The sequence below is a fragment of the Plecotus auritus genome (genome assembly GCF_963455305.1).
Source record: "Plecotus auritus genome assembly, chromosome: 4".
In the NCBI taxonomy this organism is placed as follows: Eukaryota; Metazoa; Chordata; class Mammalia; order Chiroptera; family Vespertilionidae; genus Plecotus; species Plecotus auritus.
The window spans coordinates 162,184,636-162,206,192 of record NC_137775.1 but is presented as its reverse complement, the minus strand read 5'-3'; the positions used below and the strand labels follow the sequence as shown (position 1 = coordinate 162,206,192).

The following is a 21,557-nucleotide window of genomic DNA, read 5'->3' as shown; positions in this document are numbered from 1 at the left end:
CCTCTCATTTTCCAGATAAGGAACCTGAAGTTTAAAGAAGTTAAGCAATTACTCAAAGGAATAAAGATAGTAAGCAGATAGGCAGACATTTTATCTCAAAGAGTCTGACTCCAGCGTGTACACTCTAAACACTGCACTATACCTTCTAAACGATGTGCCAAAAATAACACTCTTCACTCATCCATTCAGCAAACCTGCTGTGTGCCAGGGGTTAGTCCCGGTGCCGGTGATCCAACAGTGTTCAAAGCAACACTGCCCACCTCCTAGAACTTACTTTCTAGTGTAGGAGACAGATGACCAACAAATTTCAATATGCATGTACATTTTCTTCTTATTGTAGGGGAGAGCATGAATACAGTCCTCCACTACCACAAATTATGCAGCCGAGTCTCCCACATTTGGGGAAATCGCAGGGGTCAGCGCATCTGGAGTGCAGTGGATAAGCCTCGCCTGGGTAAACCACCTTTGTGATCATGATCTCTCCCCTGCCAGGTAAGTATGTATGTACATTTTCAGTGCCTACTGTAATGAACACTAAGAGAGCAGGTAAGTAGCTGGAGACTGGCTAGAGAGGAGAGCTATTTTAGATCAAAGGCCTTTCTGAGATGACGTTTCAGCAAATACCTGAATGAACTCAGGGACTGAGCCATGAGAAAATGCATTCCAGGCCTGAGGAGGAGGAAGTGCCAGGATCCTGAGGTAAGGGTGGGAGTGGGGGTGGGTACAGAGGAGGGGAAATTGTTAGGCCATAAAGTTTGCAAGGAAGGCAGGGCTATATCAGGTTATGCATCATAGGTAAGAGCTTCAGCTGTTGTTCTAGGAGTGAGGGGAAGTCTTGGGAGGATCTTGAGCAGGAAAATGACAAATTGTGACTCACATTATATTACCTTGAGAAAGAGCCTGGGCGTTGAATTCTGGGGCCACTCGTCATCTTTCCAGTATTCTCTAAAACGGAGATGCCATGTGGCTACTGAGCGCTTGAAATGTGGCTGTCCACACTGAGATGTGCTCTAAGTGTTAAATGCACAATGGATTTCAGAGACTTAGTACCAACAAAGGAATGCAATATATCTCATGAACAAGTGTTTATATCTACATACTGTACATTGACATGATAATACTGTAGATATCCAGGGTTAGATCAATGTAACATTCGAATTAACTTCACCTGTTTCTTTTCACTTTTTACTTTTTACAATGTAGGTACTAGAAAATTTTAAATGACATAGGTGGCTGTGTCATATTTCCATGGAACAGCACTGGTCTAGACAACAGCTCTCAGCTTCCCAGCGCTGTGTAAACAAATGAAGTAACTGGCATAGGGCTCTCTGAGTTTTCGTAAGGAAACACATTATGTAACATCAAGATAAATTATTGAGGGTAATAGCCAAAAAATGTACTGTTCCTTATAGGCCAAAGGTAATGTTACCAACTTGGTCGTGGCTTGTGTTGTTCTCCCAACAGTGGTAATGAAATTGCACAATCATGTGTAATATCTCTCTCCCCACCCATTCCATCCCCATCTGGTGCTCCCTTATGACCAAAACAGCATATTTTTAAAATACCTGGTCCAGGTGAAGAATGTAGTTCTCTAGCCAGGGAATATTTTCTCTGTGCAAAGTACTCAGTCCTGCATAAGTTGGAACCTCAGCCTATTTAACAAGAAATTCTAATTATCTGGCTTACTCAACCAAGCAGATTTCAAATGTCAGTAATTGTATTTATAATTATAGAATACTCTCGTTCTTTTATATTTAATTCTAAATATAGCTGATTAGAATGTACTTACAGTAAAAAAAAATTGAACGCATGTCCTGACCAAGAAAGTTGTTTTTGTGTGTGTGTGAATTTATGTCTATGGACAGCCCCAAAGTGTTATGAATTAAATCAAATTTTGATTTACATATGACAGCATTAAAATATTAGAAGTGTCACATGATCTCACTCATTTGTGGAATATAATGAACAACATAAACTGATGAACAAAAATAGATCCAGAGACATAGAAACATCGAACAGACCATCAACCTCAGAGGGAAAGCAGGGGCGGGGGGCGGGGGTAATAGATCAACCAAAGAACTTGTATACATTCATATAGCATAACCTATGGATACAGACAGTAGGGGGATGAGGGCATGTGCTGGGGGTGGGGTATGGGAGCAGGCGAGGAGAGGTCAATGGGGGGAAAGGAGACATATGTAATACTTTCAACAATAAAGAATTTAAATTAGGAAAAGAAAAGTGTCAGATGTCTCCCTCATCTCTTTTGCCCGCTCACTTCTGCTCTCATCTCCTTTTTCTCTCCTGTTAAGTACATGAACAGGCCTTTGCTCTCAATTTTCAGTCTCAACCCTATGCTCTGGATTCAGTCTCCTTCTCAAGGACTTCATTGCTTTGCTTAGCCCTTTTCTTCTTCATGTCACTATCTCCTACCTTACTGGATCATCTCCAACAATAAACAAACAGCTTTGAAATCTCCTGTCTTTAAACTCACACACACACACACACACACACACACACACACACACACACACACACACAAACGCACACGCGCATGCACATGACCCTCCCTTGGGCCCACATTTTCTTTTCATATTTATAGCTTCTCTACTCCCCTTCACAGCAAAATCTCTCAGAAAGGTTGCCTATAACTCTGTTTCCATTAGCTTTCCTTCCCCCAGTGAAATTGCTCTTGTCAAGGGCAAGGAAGACCTCTATGAAGCCAAATGCAGAAAGCTTCTCTGTCTCCATCTCATAGTGCTCTGGTGGTACATACAGTACAGTTAGCCCCGCCCTCCTTACAATACTCTTCCCCTGACTTCCATCATGCTATACTCTGGTTTCCCACCTACCCACCTGGCTACTCATTCTCAATCTTCTCTCTAGCACATTTGTTCCTATCACACTTCTACCAGTAAATGTTGTGGACCATCTGATTCCTTGGTCTCTTCTCTTTATCTACTCTCTCCCTAGGTGCTCTCAGTCATTCCCATGGCTTAAAATGCCATCTATTGCTGATAACCTCCAAATGTATATTCCGAATGTGAATTCCAGATTCATATATTCATATAGTTGAATCTCAACTATGTATCTCAAAGTTAACATGTCTACAAATAAAATATTGATGTATTCTTTCCAAACTAAGAATAATAAGAAGAAGACAAAGAAGGGGGGAAAGAAAAAGAAGGAAAAAAAGAAGAGAGGAAGGAAATGCTGTTTGTTTGTTTTTTGTTCTAACCAACAATAAAAAGTTCCTTACTTCCCATATTTAATAATATTTATTCCATCAGCAACCTGTCTAGCCTTCTGCTCATCTCCACTGCTGCTGCTCTAGTTCAGGGCATCATTCTCTCTCAGCTGGACTACAGCTACATCTTCCCAGTTGACCTCCCTGTCTCTGTTCTTGTACCTGCCCAGTTCATATTAAAAACAGTGATCTTTTTAAATCACAAATCAGTTCATGTCACTTTTCTGTTTGAACTCTTCAATGGTTTGGCAACTTCCCATTGCACTTGGAATAAAACCCAAACACCTGACCATCCATCACAGCTCTTTATGGTTCAGCCCTTGCCTAAACCTCCAGCTTCAACTCGTGCTACCTGCCCTCCATCCCTACTCTTCCCCATCTTGGGGCCTTTGTACTTGCTGATCTTTCTTTAATGTGTGTGTGTGTGTGTGTGTGTGTGTGTGTGTGTGTGTGTGTGTGTTGATTTCAGAGGTGAAGGGAGAGAGAGAAACATCAATGATGAGAGAATCATTGATTGGCTGCCTCCTGCAGGCCCCACACTGGGAATCAAACCGCAACCTCCTGGTTCATAGGTCAATGCTCAACCACTGAGCCACGCCGACCGGGCTGTACTTGCTGATCTTTCTATCTGGAATGCTGCTGGACTCCAACCTCCTCCCTTCATTTGAATGCAGGCTTCTATTCAACCTTCAAATCTCAATTTAAATGTCATCTCACAGAGCCTTTCCAGACTACCTCTTTGAAAACAACCTCAGCCTTTTATTCTTTTACAAGGCCTTGTTTGTGTCTTTCCTAGTATTTGCCCCAATTCTAAATACGTATTTTTGTATATTTGCTTTCTTGACTCTCAGCCCCTGCCCCTCATTCATCTCATTCTAGATAAGGAATGACATGCTGTGTGAGATAAGACACTGGGTGCTTTTGCCATGCCCCTCCTCCCTTCTCTTAGAAGCTAGCCTGTGTGCTGAGTGTGTATCTGTCTGCATGCGCTTGTGAGGAGTTTCATGAGAACATGCCTGTGCTGGCCTACCACGACCTGGCTGAGCGCAAAGTCCTGTTTAGGACTGACGTATTAGGAAGTCACTGCGATGATACAGCTACGTCATGACCAGCAGCTCCATCAGTAAAGAATGCTGACATTTTGGTCAGGCTGTCAGTGTCTTTGGAGATCAGCTAGAGGAAAGAGAAATGCTATATTTTGACCAATATTTCCTCCTGAAATTAATGAAAATCTAAGGCTTTTCAATCTCCTTAAGGAATTGTTTTTTTCTTTAAACGATGTACACATTAGTCCCAATATGTCAAAAAATAAATAATAAAATAAATGCAGAGATGTTCTGATTACAGTAGGGACCATATTAATTGTCACTTTTTATGTAACAAGTAACAGGAAACTAATTCAGATTAACCAACAATAAGAAAAATTCATTGGTTCACATAACAGAATATTTGAGAATTTATCTGCCTCAGAGAGAAGTTGATCCTGGGTCAAGTGACTATGACTAGTTCTCAGTTTCTTTCTCTGCATTTATTGGCTCTGCCAAGAACTCTGAGAAACTCAAGATGGAAAAAGAAATTGTACTACAAACAGTGTTGGATCTTTTTTTTTTTTAAGAGTTCTCTGCCCTTGTGGTGGCAAGATAGCTGCCAGAGACTCCCGGAGTAACTTTACTCACGTCCAGCAGCAAAGAAAGCATCTCTGCCAGAAGCATCTGCCAATATATATATATATATCTCTAGGGAGAAAGAAAGCATATAATTTATATATATATATATATATATATATATATATATATATATATATATATATAAATTATATGCTTTCTTTCTCCCTAGAAGCATGGGCAAAATCTCTTAGATTGAATTATGTGCTTGAACCAATCAATTCCTTCAGTCAGTAATATGGAATATACTGGATTAGATCAAAAACCAGGTATTAGCCCTGGCCAGGTCCCTCAGTTGGTTAATGTGATGTCCTGATACGCCAAGGTTGCAGGTTCAATCCCCAGTCAGGGCACATACAAGAATCAACCAAGGAATGCATAAATAAGTGGAACCACAAATCGATATCCCCCCTTCCTCTCTCTCTAAAATTAATTAAAATACCAACAAACAAACAAAAAACAAAAAACAAAAAAAACAGGTCTTACCTGCAGAATGGAAATGGGATCGAAGCCAAGTGACTGAGAATGAGCTGATGTTACCGGCAGTGTTAGTGGTGAAATTGGACCTCGGTTTCTTGAGTTCCGTAAAGAAAGAATTCAGAGCCAAGAACTCAAATTATAAGAGACAGTTTATTTAGAAAGTTACAGTGGAAGTGAGCCAACTGGGCTTCTGAAACAAGCTACAGAAGCAAAGGAAGGGCACTTGGAACCTGGGAGAGAGAAAGACAAGGTACTCCTGCTGGGGGGAACTAGGAATAGATGTTGAATGGAAGCAACTAATCAATGTTTGTGTAAACCCAAGAGGCCTGGATAACAGCAGCCTGATGTACAGGCCCCCTGTACAGAATCAACCTCTGGTAATTTAAAATCTGCTCTCGGGGGCAATGGTAAGATATGTACACATATAATACCTTAATAAAAAAAATAAAAATAAAAATATATTGGACGTATTGACCACAAACTAAAAAAAATAATAATAAAATAAAATAAAATAAAATCTGCTATCTATCTTAGTTTTTAATTTTCCTTCCTACTTCTTTTTCTTTCTTTCAGTTGTATTGATCAGGATACTTTTAAACATAGGTGCCCATATAGTTGTCTTATTTACAAGGCCCTAAGGGAGCTTTCAGAAGAGCTTAAAGTTTAAGAAAATATGCCCTAAAGATGGGTAGAAATAAAGGCCCATTCCACAAAACAAATATTGAAGACTAGCCACAGCGTTCATCAGCAGTGCCAGGGTGCTAAAGTGCCAAATGAGCTATAAGAAAAACAACTGCTGGAGATCAGAAGAGTCCTGACCTGGAGGGGTGAGGAGGAAAGTCTTAACAAGGGGCATGGATTGTTTCAGGGGATTCCTTGTCCAGATAAGCTTTCCTAAATTGGATTGACCCAAGAAAGCTCCTGTGATCAAAGCATCAGTCTATTTCTCCCTTTCTATCTCCTTTGAGCAATGCCTTTCTTTCATCACTTGATCATAGAAAGGCATAGCTCACACTCCCCCCAAACCTCCTAAGGCATTGCCTGGGGTGTGCTCAAGACAGGAAGTGAGTGACTCTAATGATAAGGTAATTACTCCTCTTGCAAATCAGATGGACTCCAATTCTCTGCTTCCCACAAAAGGGTCATCAGGTGAGAGGTCGCTAAAAATAATCTTGATGATAAGTAAGCATGGGACTTTTGGTATATAACTGAGAAAAATTCAAAGAACTGAGCCCTGTTGTTATAAGACTCCATCATGCCTACTTACTTATTTAAGTGAAGAGTTTCTCAGCCTATATCTACCAAATTGTATATTCAGCATTGATGGTTAACCCTGTTATATTTATCCCTGAATATATGAGGGCAAAAGGCTCTACCATTAAGAGCTGCAATTCCAATACAACTTCACATTTTATGTTTAGTAATTATTCATCAGTATTTATAACATATGTATGTTGTTTTGAGAAACTGTGTGGAATTTCCTAATACTTTGAACCTATGGTTCCAGAAAATTTAAAATTATTTCTACTTATTTACATATTTTGTTGCATAGAAGTATGTTGCTCATGAAATAAGTATTTTAAAGGATAAAATAAAAGTGGAATGGAAATACAATTTCAAGAAGAAAAAGGAACAAAAAATTTTCCTACAGGTAAACAAGAGTTGACTTATATATATTTTAAAAGTATGATGGGTATTAAATTACTATATTATTTAGATTCTACTGGATAGATATCAAATAGTGATGTGCCAGTTTATTTTTTAATATCATTATAATGTGTTGGAATATATATATATATATATATATATATATATATATAATAATCTAATATAATAAAGATGTAATATGCAAATGGTTGTTACACCATGAAGCATAACAACTGGATCACGGATCAGCAGGAGGGTGGGGCAGCGAGCTACAAGCGGGTGGCAGAGAGCTACAGGAGGGGGCAGGGCAGCAAGCTATGAGTGGGGCTGGGGGACAGGGGTGGGGGGAGCTTCAGGAGGGTGGGGCAGTGGGTGGAGAGCTACTGGAGGACAGCAGCAAGCTACTGGCGAGCTACTGGTGCACAGATTCATGTGCAAGGCTACTAGTAAAAGCATAATATGCTAATTAGACTGGATGCCCTTCCCGACGACCTTCTGGATGAAGCTGGGGGATGAAGCTGGGGCTGCGAGGGAAGCCCGGGTCCCAGGTGCCACAGGGAAGCTGGTACTGGCAGCCGGGGGAAAGCCTACTCTTGCACGATTTTCACAAATCAGGCCTCTAGTATGTGTGTGTATGTATATATATATGTGTGTGTGTATGTGTGTGTGTGTGTGTGTGTGTGTGTGTGTGTGTGTGTGTGTATATATATTTCACAATGGAGATATATATATTAGCAACTCTTTAACATGATAAAATTTTAGGCATCAACTTAAAGACGTGGTGAGGAATGTGTTGCTTCTTAAAATATTTTAGGAGTACCTGAGTGGAAATGTCTGGAGACAATGAAAGGAGAAAATTATGTTAGACAAGAAAACGGTAGAGGTAAGAACAGGCCCACTGTTGAGACTGATTGTGCAATGAAATATGATCAAGGACCTGTCTGCTCACATTTGCTTTTGTGTCTTTTATCAAAGAGAAGGATCTAACTGAGAATGATTGAATGGACATTGGTAGAGGGAAAGAGAACTCAAGATGGAAAAAGAAATTGTAACAGTGTACCCATCTCCCTGGGAAACCATCAGAGGGTAGTAAGAATAGCAAGTCAGCCAGAAGTGACTCAGAATTCCAACCCTGTCAGTCATTATCTGGGTGACTATGGGCAAGATGCTTAATGCTCCTCATCTGTATGATGGGCATAAAGTGATTTACCAATGGGGTTAATTTTCACAATGGATGTGAAGTGCTTCACATGGAATCAAGCACGGTGAGACAAAAATAAGGTGGTTTGGTGATTACTATGTAGCTGTGGGCCTGGGAGCACTTATCCTCTTTGAGCTTCACTTTCCTTCTCGGTAACACAGGCATAAGAACATCGGCTTCCTGGGATTACTATGAAGATTAAATTGATAATGAACCTGAGAGCACTTATAACACAAAGAAGGCAATCAAAAAATATTAGTTCTTCCCCTCACCCCTCCTTTCTTGAGGTTCCTATTGATTTCAACAATTCTGTGGTACCCCTGATGAGACATGATGAAAAAGAGTCTAATTTCAAACACCCATTTATAGAATAGTACGTTGCTTTTATTGTATCTACTAGTAAAAAACTAAATCTGAAATGATTATTTTTCTTGCTGAGAAAAAGAGTCCAGGGTCTCATATTACAAATGACTCCGTCCTTGTAGAGATGGTCTTTTTGCTTTATTAGCAAATCTCATTAATGACGTTATTTTCATGAAATTGTGGAAGACAAAAATGTTGCTGATCTAAGACCATGTAATCAATTCTCTCACAAAGAGAACCTCCGCAGAAAGAAAAAAAGTTCCTTCTAAGCATTTCCTTTTCTTATGACTGAAAAGATACAGTACTTATTAATCTGTGGGAATAAATGCTACTGATTGATGTGATTCACTTCTTCTCAATGACACCGAGTATGCCTTCTCTTTGTAACTTTGTATACAAAACAAAGCCTGGTTTAAGATGACCTGGGACAGTGGTCGGCAAACTGCGGCTCCCGAGCCACATGCAGCTGTTTGGCCCCTTGAGTGTGGCTCTTCAGCCTGGGCGAGTCTATTTTGAAGAAGTGGCATTAGAAGAAGTTTAAGTTTAAAAAATTTGGCTCTCAAAAGAAATTTCAATTGTTGTACTGTTGATATTTGGCTCTGTTGACTAATGAGTTTGCCGACCACTGAGCTAGGATGCTGGGGAGGGAGTTAGAGAACGATGTTCTACTGAACAGGTAGGGGATGTGTCTAAAGCCCCACTTTAATCTGTGGGATAAATATCCATTTGGCTCTGTTCAGAACAAGTCTGCCACATTGCTGCGGCCTATACAGGAGACTCAGCCGTGGGCAAACTACGGCCCGCGGGCCGGATCCGGCCCATTCGGCTCTTCTATCCGGCCCGCGGAGCCAAAAGAGCGGAGGGTTCTCTTGCTCTCCCCTCCGCTCCTTTACTTTGAATTTATATTAGTTCACACAAACACTCCATCCATGCTTTTGTTCCGGCCCTCCAGTCCAGTTTAAGAACCCATTGTGGCCCTCAAGTCAAAAAGTTTGCCCACCCCTGCACCTAAATAGTCAAAATGCACAAGAAGGCCCTATATCAGCCAGGATCCCAGAAAGAAACAAATGGCACACTCCAGGGGAGTGAAAGAAGTATTGCTGAAGCTGGATAATGGGTACATGGGCATCTGTTATACTAGTCTCTATTTGTCTATATCATCAGGGAGACACAAATTAAAACAACAATTAGATACCACTACACATTTATTAGAATGGCCCAAACCCAGAACACTGACAGCACCAAATGCTGGCAAAGACATTGAGCAACAGAAATTTCATTCATTGCTGCTGGAAATGCAAAATGGGACAGCCAGTTTGCAGTTTGGCGGTTTCCTACAAAACTAAACACACTCTTATCATACCACCCAGCAACTGCACAAAGGAGTTGGAAACATATGTCCATACAAACACCTGCACAAGGGCCCTTAGTCAGGTAGCTCCATTGGTTAGAGCATCGCCCCTATATGCCAAGGTTTACAGGTTCGATCCCTGGTTAGGTCACATACAAGAATCAACCAATGAATGCAATAAATCCATGTCTCTCTCTCTCAAAAACAAACAACAAGTAAAAACCCTGCACGTGGATGTTTATAGCAGCTTTATGCATAATTGCCCAAACTTGGAAGCAACCAAGATGTCTTTCAATCAGTGAAGGGATAAACTATGGTTCATCCAGACAATGGAAATGAGCTATCAAGCCATGAGAAAGCATGGAAGAGCATGGAAGACTCTTAAATGCATATTGCCAAGTTAAAGAAGCCAATCTGAAAAGGCAACACCCTGCACAACTCCAACTATGTGACCTTCTGGAGACAGTAAAAAGATTGCCGAGGTTCAGCTGGGGGGAGGGGTGGTGGTGGTGGTGAATAGATGTAGGACAGAAAAAAACTGAAAATATTCTGTATGATACTATGATGGACACATGTCATTATACACTGGTCCAAACCTACAGGAGGCACAGCACCATGAGTGAACCCTAGATAAATTACGGCCTTCAGGTGATGATGCGGCATCGTGTAGATTCATCAGTTTTAACAAATGTACCACTGGTAGTGCATAATGGCATTGAGGGCAGCACGCTGGCTCCTGGTCCTTGTCACTGGCTCCCCCTGACCATAGGTGAGGCATGTCTTACTGGTCCATCATCACCACATGTTCTCTTTTAGCGCCTGGACAGTGTGACTTCCGGTCTCTGCTCTTGGAAAACACTATTAAGGACCTTGTGGTTGTCCTTTGTATCCCCAATCCCCGTCCCACTTTTCCTACCCCGTCACTCCACCATGCCCTTGACTTGCCTCATCTCAGCTCTCTTGGGGAGGTTGACATCCCTCTGCCACTTCGCCCCCAGTTCTAGGTGACACCTCCCGGTGACTCGTGGCTCAATCCTCAGCATCCCAACACTTCAGTAGATGGAACTTCTCAGACTGCTCGCAAATCCACGGGTGGGAAAGCGCCCCGCAAACAGCTGGCCACTAAAGCTGCCAGGAAAAGCGCCCCCTCTACCGGCGGGGTGAAGAAGCCCCATCGCTACAGGCCTGGGACCGTTGCGCTTCGAGAAATCCGTCCTTACCAGAAATGGACCGAGCTTCTGATCCGCAAGCTGCCTTTCCAGAGGTTGGTGAGGGAGATCGCCCAGGATTTCAAAATGGACCTGGGGTTTCAAAGTGCAGCCATCGGTGCGCTGCAGGAGGCTAGCGAAGCGTAGCTGGTGGGGTTATTTGAAGACACTTATGTGTGTGCCATCCACGCCAGGAGAGTCACCATCATGCCCAAAGACATCCAGTTGGCTCGCCGGATACGGGGAGAGAGAGCTTAAGGGAAGGCAGTTTTTACGGTGTTTTGTAGTAAATTCTGTAAAATACTTTGGTTTAATTTGTGACTTTTTTTGTAAGAAATTGTTTATAACATGTTGCATTTGTACTTAAATCATTCTATCTTTCACTCAGGATGAATGCGAAAAGTGACTGTTCACAGACCTCAGTGATGTGAGCACTGTTGCTCAGGAGTGACAAGTTGCTAATATGCAGAAGGGATGGGTGATATTTCTTGCTTCTCATGATGCATGTTTCTGTATGTTAATGACTTGTTGGGTAGTTATTAAGGTACTAGAATTGATAAATGTGTATAGGGTCCTTTTGCAATAAAACTGGTTATGACTTGATCCAAGTGTTTAACAATTGGGGCTGTTAAGTCTGACCATGCATCACTGTGATAGAATGTGGGCTTTTTCAAGGGTGAAGATACAAGTCTTAACCACAGTGTAATAACTTACAGTTTCCTAAAAAAAAAAAAAAAAAAAAAAAAAAAGTAAACCTGGCAGCTATAGAATACACTATGTGCATTTATAATAGCTATTTTATATATTGTAGTGTCTACATTTTTTAAATTAAATGTTTTACATTCACAAAAAAATAAAATAAAAATAAATAAAAATGACCCACTGACATTTCTTCCCTCGTTAGGTTGCCTCATGCTGTGCCAGGCTCTCTGAGTGGCACACTTCTCCCAGAGTTCTGCATGGAAGGGGGCCAAGCCTCTGCTGTTGATGGATGCCAAATATTTTCTGGAAGTCTTTATTCTCCTCACCGTTTTTAAGGAGAAGAAGAGGACAGTAAACTCTACCAAAAATCCCAAGTTCTCTATTCTCTCTCCTTCTTTCCCTTCCCACTATGGATTGGAGGAGGCTGGGGCCATCCAGGTGGGTACAAAAGTCTGACGTTTTGAAAAGCAGGCAGGGCACAAAGTACAGACTTGGAAGGCATCAGCTTAGAGGTGAAGAGTAAAGCCGTGGGGCTTCTGAGTGAGAGGAGATCTTGGTCCAGGGCAGAGTCTTAGTGCGCTTTTTTTCTTTTTTTTTTTTTTTACTAAGAAGCCACAAGAGTGGCAATAAATTTTCTCCAAAAGCTCTGGCATATTACAAAACAAATAACAAAACCTGTGACAGAAGAAAGGCTTCATCTTTCAGTTTGTCAAAAAGTAGTTTCTACCAGCAGCCACAGCTTTAGGAGGGAAACAGCACAAATGAGGAAGGCTGTCAGTCTTTAATATGAGACTGTCCCTATTATAAAGACTACTCATGCAACTTTATGTATTCTAGAAGAATGCTCTTTAAACTGGGAATTCTTCACTGATAAAAAAAATTTTTTTCAATTGTCAAAGAGAATGCAGCCCTTTCTCAAGATTGCCTTTGAAGGTTAGATGTCTGTGGGAATGAATGGGTGGAAGGAGGGAGGGATGGATGGAAGTTGAGTACATGAAAACATGGAATGGTCTCCAGAAGTGTTAGTCCCTTAAGAATTTATAGTAACTTAATTAAGCCAACAAGAAATTATAGAAAGCATACTGCTAGCCACCGTGTTTGGCAAGGTCCCTGAAGTACCTAACCTTGACCTCATGGAGCTTACAAACTAAAGAGACAAAGAGCAAAGAAATTAATACATCAATTGTGAAAAATTATGAAAAGTACTTTAAATAGAATTATCATTACTATTTTAATTTTCATTTTTAATTCTATTAAATTAGAAAGAGACAAGCTAGTGGTGCCTCTTCCTTCTTACTGGAGGAGCATTGGCCACGACAGAGAGGGGAGAATCTAAGATCACATTTGAAAATTTTTAATATTGGCCCAGCTGGCGTGGCTCCATGGTTGAGTGTCAACCTATTAACCAGGAGGTCACAGTTCGATTCCTGGTCAGGGCATATGCCCGGGTTGCAGGCTCGATCCCCAGTATGGGGCATGCAGGAGGCAGCTGATCAATGAGTCTCTCTCATCATTGATGCTTCTATCTCTCCCTCCTTCTCCCTTCCTCTCTGAAATCAATAAAAATATATTTTTTAAAAATTTAATATTGGCCAAAGTTGCTTGATCGCCTGGTTAATTTTGTCACTGCCAAAAAAGAGGGGAGATGGGGGGGGAGGCGGATAGTTTTAATTCACATTTGTATTTGAAGATCAACTTACAAGGTGCACCAAATATGCCAAACTCAGAAACATTTATTATAAGCGAAATTTTAAAATATTAAATGTCTCTTTCATTCTCCTTTCTCTATATAGTTATCTAACTTACTGGAATTATTTTTTATGTATTCAGTCACGATTGTATTAAGCTGCCCTCTGGTGGTTTTTAATTTAGTAAATATCTTTACCTCAGTATATGCTGTGTTAATGTACTGTAGTTTATTTAACACTATATTAATTCCTATGTTCCAAAAGTAGTTTTTTGGTAGGGCCTTTGAAATATTCATGTAATAAGAACTGACACTGGCTAATGTCCAAAACAAGAAAAAAGTTTAGAAAGTCATGAAGCAGAGTTCGTACATCCAGTGCAAGGAGTCACTCCTATTAGCATTGTTTCTCTTATTGCTTCTAAAGTACAGGATTGACTGATATGAGCCTGGGTCATAAAGTAAAAAACGGAACAACAGAAAAACGCTGAAAATGAAAATCTATTTATTTAGTGACAGTCTTAATGTATACTAAAGGCTCCCACACAACACAATACGACTAATCTGTTCCCTGAATGAACTAACAAAACTATTTTATATGGAAAGGGTGCTCTATCTGCAGCAGAATTCTAACTTTTTGAAACCTTGTAGCATCTTTCTATTTCACTAAGTGTCTCTGAAGGCAGGTATTTTTTTGGGGAGGAAAAACCTTCAGTGGACCTTTTGACTGTACAAAGATAAAGCCAAATCCCTTCTAAATTAGAGAGTTTTAAGGACTGCAAATGAGGACACACACAGGGGGCTGGGGCAGGCTTTGCACCGTGACAAGACAGGGAACTTGATTTTTCTCTGTTGTGGTCCTCAGATGAGATGGGTAGGTTATAATGTGGAGGCGGCATGAACATCTGGTAGGAGGCATGGGCCAAGGGTGGCCAGGTGAACTGTGTCTTAGCAACACGTCACAGAGGTTTACACAGCATCCGAAATAAAATATGCCCTCAAGACTTGGACCTTTAAAAACGTGGGTGGGAGGACTGTTCTTTTTCATTTTTGTCCCCAATCTAAAAAATATTTTTTTAATTAATTTCAGAGAGGAAGAGAGAGAGAGAGAAACATCAATGATGAGAGAGAATCATTAATTGGCTGCCTCTTGCACACCCACCACTAGGAATTGAGCCCACAGCCTGGGTATGTGCCATGACTGGGAATCAAACCATCACCTCATGGCTCATAGGTCACTCAACCACTGAGCCATGCCAGTCAGGCGGCCCCAATCTTTAAAGCAGCTCATCTTAGGCACTCAAAAAATATTGGTTAAATGTTGTTATGGACTGAATTGTCTCACGCGCCCTTCCCTCCCCCTGCCCAAAAAAATTAGTATGTTGAAGTCCTAACCCTCAACTACCTCCGAATGTGACTGTATTTGGAAATAGGGTCTTTAAAGAAGTAATTAAGGTTAAATGATGTCATTAGAGTGGTCCTAACCCATTATGACTGGTGTCTTTAAAAGAGGAAATTTCATCCTGGTCAGTGTGGCTCAGTGGTTAGAATGTTGGCTCACAGACCCAAGGGTCTCAGGTTGATTCCTGGTCAAGGGCATGTACCTGGGTTGCAGGTCTGGTGCCTGACCTCAGTTGGGGTGTGTGTAGGAGGCAAACAATCAATATGCTTCTCTCCCATCTCTCTCTCTCTTCCCTCCCTCCCTTTCACTCTCTCTAACAAAATCAATGGAAAAAAAATATTATTGGGTGAGGATTAACAAAACAACTGAAAAAACACAAAAGCAAAAAAAAAGGAGAGGAAATTTGGACACAGATGAGCACAGAGAAAAATCCATGTGAAGACATAGGAAGAACACAGCCACCTACAAGCCAAGGAGAATGGCTCAGAGGAAAACCAACGCTATTGACACCTTGATTTCAGACTATTGGCTTTCAGGATTGTGAGAAAATAAATTTCTGTTGTTAAGCCATCAGTCTGTGGTACTTTGTTATGACAGCCCTAGAAAACTAATACAAATACTTAAATGATAGGAAGGTTTTTTAAAATAGAATCTTTGCTGTTTTTTTTTTTAAAGAAGGTATGGGGCATTTATCAAGGTTAGAAGAAAACTGGCAGGTAGAGAATGTTTCTTCTCTTTTTATTCAAGGACACCTTCAACAGGCACTAGATACAGAGTACATACAAACCATTAAAATCAGAAGGTCAAGTTCAATATTTTCAAGTTTTGCTGATGATTTGAGTCACTGTGGATAGTAACAATTGATTAGACAGCTAAGTATTGCTGAGAAGTTCAGGGGAGAGATCTTTATTTTAAAATCCCAAGAACATTGCAAGTTGTACCACTCATACTAGACACAGTAAAAATGACTGCTTCAAATAGAACTTTCTATAAAGCAGAAGAGCAAACTCTTGTTCAAGTGACAGTAATCACTGGATTTCAGGATGTGCTCAGACCAAAACAAAATCTCTCTGAAGCTTTTCTTCAAAGTTTAATGAGCTGGAAATCATGACTGTGTGCAAGTTAAAAGACCAACTTTTAAAAAGCATAAACTTATTTAGAATATCCATTTAAAATAGCAAAAAACTACCGGGGCTAGCCTAAAGAGGGCTCAAAAACAGATGTTATTGGAAAGCTGTCGGGGGAGAGGGTCTCTCTCAGAACCAACAGGGAAGGAACTGAAGGTGGCCCTCTGGTGAGAGCGGATCCAGGAACTGGAAAGCCATCAAGACTCTTGGCCATCACTCTTGCCTTGTATCGGCAAGTCTCCCTCTGGTCCCTCTTGGTGTCTCATCTCTGTTACTTTGTTCATCAGCTTTACCCTGTTCACACCCGCTTCCTCTTTGTGGCCAGAGATGAAAGGGATGGTGGTGAGGCATGTTGTATAAACAGAACAGACACCCTGTATCCACAGGAGCAGGGAAGTTGTTTCTTAGAGAACTGGGGATGAGCTGTGGTTGGACTAACACCCTAACAAGTTTATGTTATGATATTTATTTTAAAAAATGCACATGTATGACTTCTCATCCTCAGTATTTTTCTTTTTATTAAAAAAAGTGACATATTTCATTAGGGCATGATTTCACAGGGAACATCATGACACATCAATTGAAATTGATAAAGTATTATATGCTTTTACCTTCCTTCCCTCCCTTCCTTCCTTCCTTCTCTTTATTCATTCTCACACAGTGTTGCATATGACCTCAGGAAGTTAACTTCTGGCTGAGAGTCTCTGCTAGGGGCCCAGAATTCCGAACTGAACTTTTATTAACTGGTACAAAAATCAGATAGACCATCGGAGAGGGAAATAGAAAACACAACGTTTGTACACAAATGTACATCTTCTTAAGTGATAGATACAACCTGTCAATAAACAGAAGAACCAGTTTTAAAAATAGGAGCATTCATTTCCTTCCCACATGTTTGGACTGCACTCCAAACTGAAGAAGCTGATGATGAGGAATTGATGTTTTCAAGACTGTAGCCTTTGTAATTTATCACATTGTAGCATATTTTCAATTGGCTCAACTGTTGGGTGTTATAATTTTAGCAAAAATTTAATGACCGGATTATTGTTGGACAGTTGATAGCTCTTCCCCTTGTAAACTAGGAGGAATAGGTATGAGGCAGAACAGGGCTGCCAAGGAAGCGGCTTAACATTGGCCATAGAACTGCCTCCCCACCAGCGTGTAGGGGATGGGAGACAGACTCTTTCATTTGCAGAGATTGGCTAGATCAAGGTTAATCCCACAGTTTTAGGAAGCAGAGCAGCCCAGACGTGAGTCATTCACACACCACCACCAAGACATCTATCACACATGATTCTTTCAGTTGTCAAGTGACAGAAACCTCACCCCAAATTGGCTTGCGCCAAAACCATACGAATTAGCTCATTAAACTGGACAGGGTTGGCTTTAGGTGTGGCTTATGTGGAGACTCACATGATGTAACCATAACCCAGTTCTTGCCATCTTTTGGTTTGGCTAGCCCTTTTCCGGTGTGCTAGATTTTTTCTAAGGCAGCTCCTACCCTGGTGGTTGCCTGCAGCGCCGTACCACCCTTAGATCCAGGCTAAAGGGCCCCTCCCCTGGACCCTGTACTACACGCAGCTCTTCTCTGGCTCTCCTCCAGCCCTGTCCCTCCCCAGAGGGCAAAGCGCCTCTGGAGCCCAAGGCAGATTCCCCTGGAACTGTCTTAACGTCCTTCTAGATCACAGAAGGATGGGGCCATGTACCCGAGAATTCCCTGCCCAAAATCTCTGAGTTAGTTCTCAGCCCTGGGTGGGCCTCCTCCTTCAGCCCATCTACCTGAGGGAGAACTAAACTACCAGTTTGTATACCTTTGGGACCAAGAGGTAGCTGTTTGCACAGGCTGCGTATGGAATTCAGACAAACAGGTGTTTGCACATGGCTTGGGAGTCCTCTTTTGGTGCAGATTGAGGCAGGAGTGAGGAGAGGAGATGGGCCAAGGCATGCGTGAGATTTTCACCCTGCCATGTTCCAAAGCGGAAATCTAAGTCTGAGAACCCGAACTTCCAAGTCATTATGAAAACAGATTTGTCCAGATAGGGAAAATAACAATTTGTATTTAACCGAGTGTTTGATTTCGTAATTTTCACATGTTTAGAACATAGGTCTCGCCGAAACCGGTTTGGCTCAGTGGATAGAGCGTAGTCCTGGGGACTGAAAGGTCCCAGGTTCGATTCTGGTCAAGGGCGTGTACCTTGGTTGCGGGCACATCCCCAGTAGGGGGTGTGCAGGAGGCATCTGATGGATGTTTCTCTCTCATCGATGTTTCTAACTCTCTATCCCTCTCCCTTCCTCTCTGTAAAAATCAATAAAATATATTTTTTAAAAAAAGAACATAAGTCTCCATTTGTTTCCTTGCTCTGTGACCTGCAAATGTTAGTATCAAACTTGCTTCAGTTACAACCCTTCGGGCTTAAATTTAACCAAAGAAGAGGGAGCAACTATCCTGCCACTTCCAGGGGAATCTGACATTTTTCTCTGCTTGGGTCATTTTAGGTCATATTCCCACCTCTAAACCAGTCACTGTGGGGATAGCTTATCTTGGGTCCCAGACTCCATTCCCTAGCACTTAGAACAGAGGTTCAGCCAGTCTCTTTGGGCTAAAAAGGGAGAAAGGGGGATCCCAAGAAAACGTCAGAACTTCAGCTGAAAAGAGAAATGGGTGCTTAAGCTAGAAGGCCAGCACATTATTGGAAAATTATGTCTCATGCTCAGTTCTAAGATATCAACGGCTTACTTTACGGGATGGCCTGGCAGGACTTGGCTGATCCTACGAGGGTAAGGAAGGTGAGAAGGCAGACAGGGCAACTGAGGCAGGTGCTGGCCACCATCTGACATAGAATTTTCTTCGGTCAATAAAAGATGGACCAGGACAAGCCAACCAGAGGGAAGGGGAGAGGAGAAAGAACTTAAGCATCCAAGGCATACCAGAATCAGCAAGATATGCCCTGACCGGTTTGGCTCATTGGATAGAGCATCGGCCTGCGGACTGAAGGGTCCTAGGTTCGATTCTGGTCAAGGGCATGTACCTTGGTTGTGGGCACATCCCCAGTGGGGGGTGTGCAGGAGGCAGGGGATCGATGTTTCTCTCTCATCGATGTTTCTAACTCTCTATCATTCTCCCTTCCTTTCTGTGAAGAATCAATAAAATATATTAAAAAAAAAAAAAAAGAATCAGCAAGATGCATGAGGAAGGAGCCCAGGGAGTCAGGGAGTCAGGTCTGGTAGGATGAGTTAATTCTGAAAAGCACACAGATAGTCTGAAGAACTTATAATTAGACAGACACAGAGGTGGAACTGTGCCCCTGGGTAGAGGGCATCATGGAAAAGACAGAGAAGAAGAGATGGGCAGAGGAATGAACACAGGCTGGCTTTCTCTATCATTATTTCCAAAAGGAATACACTCTGTTAGGAGAAAAGCTGGTCTCTGACAGTGATATCTATAATGTTAGAACCATTATGACTAAAAAGAGTTTGTACACTTTTTAAAAAGCACTAAGTGTGATTATTATTAGTTTTAAGATGCCCAACTCACATTTATATTTGCTCTGCCATAATTAATAAAATTCTAAGTCCTTTATAAACAGGTTCCTTTTATTAACAGTTAAAAACATTCAGTGTACTACCATTATAGAGATGGGAAACTAATGTATAATTTAACTTAGATCAGGAATTGTAGGATTTACTCCCAACCCTTCCCACTACTATCTCTATCACTTGCTTTCTTTGTCAGGGTTTCTAAGGTGATGCTTACATTTGTACTGGCTTGATTTTCTGGCTATAACATTTTAATTTTTGCATGAAATAAAAGCATAGTACCGCCCTAGCTGGTTTGGCTCAGTGGATAGAGCATTGGCCCTCGGAATGATGGGTCTCAGGTTTGGTTCTGGTCAAGGGCACATACCTCAGTTGCAGGCTTGATCCCTTGTCCTGGTCAGGGCATGTGCAGGAGGCAAACAATCAATGTATCTCTCTTGCATCAATATTTTAATCTCTGTCTCTCCTCCTCCCCTCCACTCTCTCTAAAAAAAATCAATGGAAAAATATACTCCAGTGAGGATTAACAAACAAAGCATGGTATCTTATATATTATAGGGCGTAACCAAATATTTGATTTATATGGAAGAAAGTATAATAGCCTTTACTAATTTCCTAATTCATATCATATTGACATATAGAAATTTGAACCTGGAAAAATATTTGGAGAGCGCACTGGTCCATCTTTTATTGACCGAAGAAAATTCTATGTCAGATGGTGGTTAACTGACTTATGCAGGCATTTCAAACATGAGTGCTGGGCTAGTGGGAACATCCAGGGAGCCTTGAAAGTCACTGCTTCGTTGCCTACACATGAGGCTGGTTGTGGACAGAGTTAGACCAAAAAACCCTTTCTTTTCTATCAACAAATTGGAAACATTAATAGTTGTTTTTGAAAATAGGAGAAATTCCACCATGGAAAATGTTTACTTCTCAGGGATTCTCACGAGTGTGAAAAGGTTTTAGAAATCATTTAACTTAAAACTCCATTTGATGCAAAAATCCCTTCTTCTCTTTTTTCTTTGAAAGTATTTAAAGTAAGTAATTGAAATGTCAGGCAATTCTTAAACATCATAGCAAACCCAGACCAAGAGAAAATGGCTTTGAAACACCGGATGTAAATTAACAGGTAGTAGCAGCAACACTACAGAAAGCAAAAGAGGGAATAGAATAGTCCCTGTGACCTCCTGGTGCAAAAGACAGTTCCAATTCATCTCATCGAAGCTGAGATTTCAAAGCTGTAAAGTCAGAGTAGTGAGAAAAATCATCAAGTTACAAAATACCTTCACATGAATGTATAACGGCCCAGAGAAGAATGAGAGAGGTGAGATCACCTGGCATAGACCATCTCTTCTTTTACACGGTGATCAACATGAGAAGAAGAATGTGGGAGTTCCAGCCTAGATTCTGCTACTCGGCACTGATTTAAGCTTCTTACCAATTATTTCTCACATTATAGCAACACTGGGCACATAGCAGCTTTGATATCTGAAATGCCTGAAAATCTTTTTTTCCCTGACAAATCTTTTAATAGTTTGGCCTAAGGCAACTTTTAAAATTTGTGTTCCTAAAAATGACACTCTATTTTTTGAAAATAATTTTTATTTTTTAAAATCCTTATTGTTGAAAGTATTAGATATGTCCTTTTTTTTCTCCCGTTGACCCCTTATAGCCCTGCAACCAAGGTATGCGCCCTTGACAGGAATAGAACCCGGTGAGCTGATGCTCTATCCACTGAGCCAAACGGGCTAGAGCTAAATATTATTCTTCACCTGTGAAGGAATCTGTGAATCACCATGAATTATGATATAAATGTATAAGGGATGACCATAAATAAGGCTGATTTTTTAAAACATAACCTTTATTAAAGATAGACCCATTATTTCACAGGCCTGAAAAGCACAGGAAAGCACATAGACTTTTCAGGAAAGAAAAGCTAGCTGA

At 41.1% G+C, this 21,557-nt stretch overlaps 1 pseudogene across 1 annotated transcript; it reads left to right on the top strand.

Annotated features, from left to right (window-relative positions):
• The first annotated feature begins 4,259 nt into the window (after positions 1 to 4,259).
• Positions 4,260 to 11,510, top strand: LOC308246874 (histone H3.3A-like; annotated as a pseudogene). Its single transcript has 2 exons — positions 4,260 to 4,316; positions 10,994 to 11,510. The product of its transcript is annotated as a histone H3.3A-like (transcript).
• The last annotated feature ends 10,047 nt before the right edge of the window (positions 11,511 to 21,557 follow it).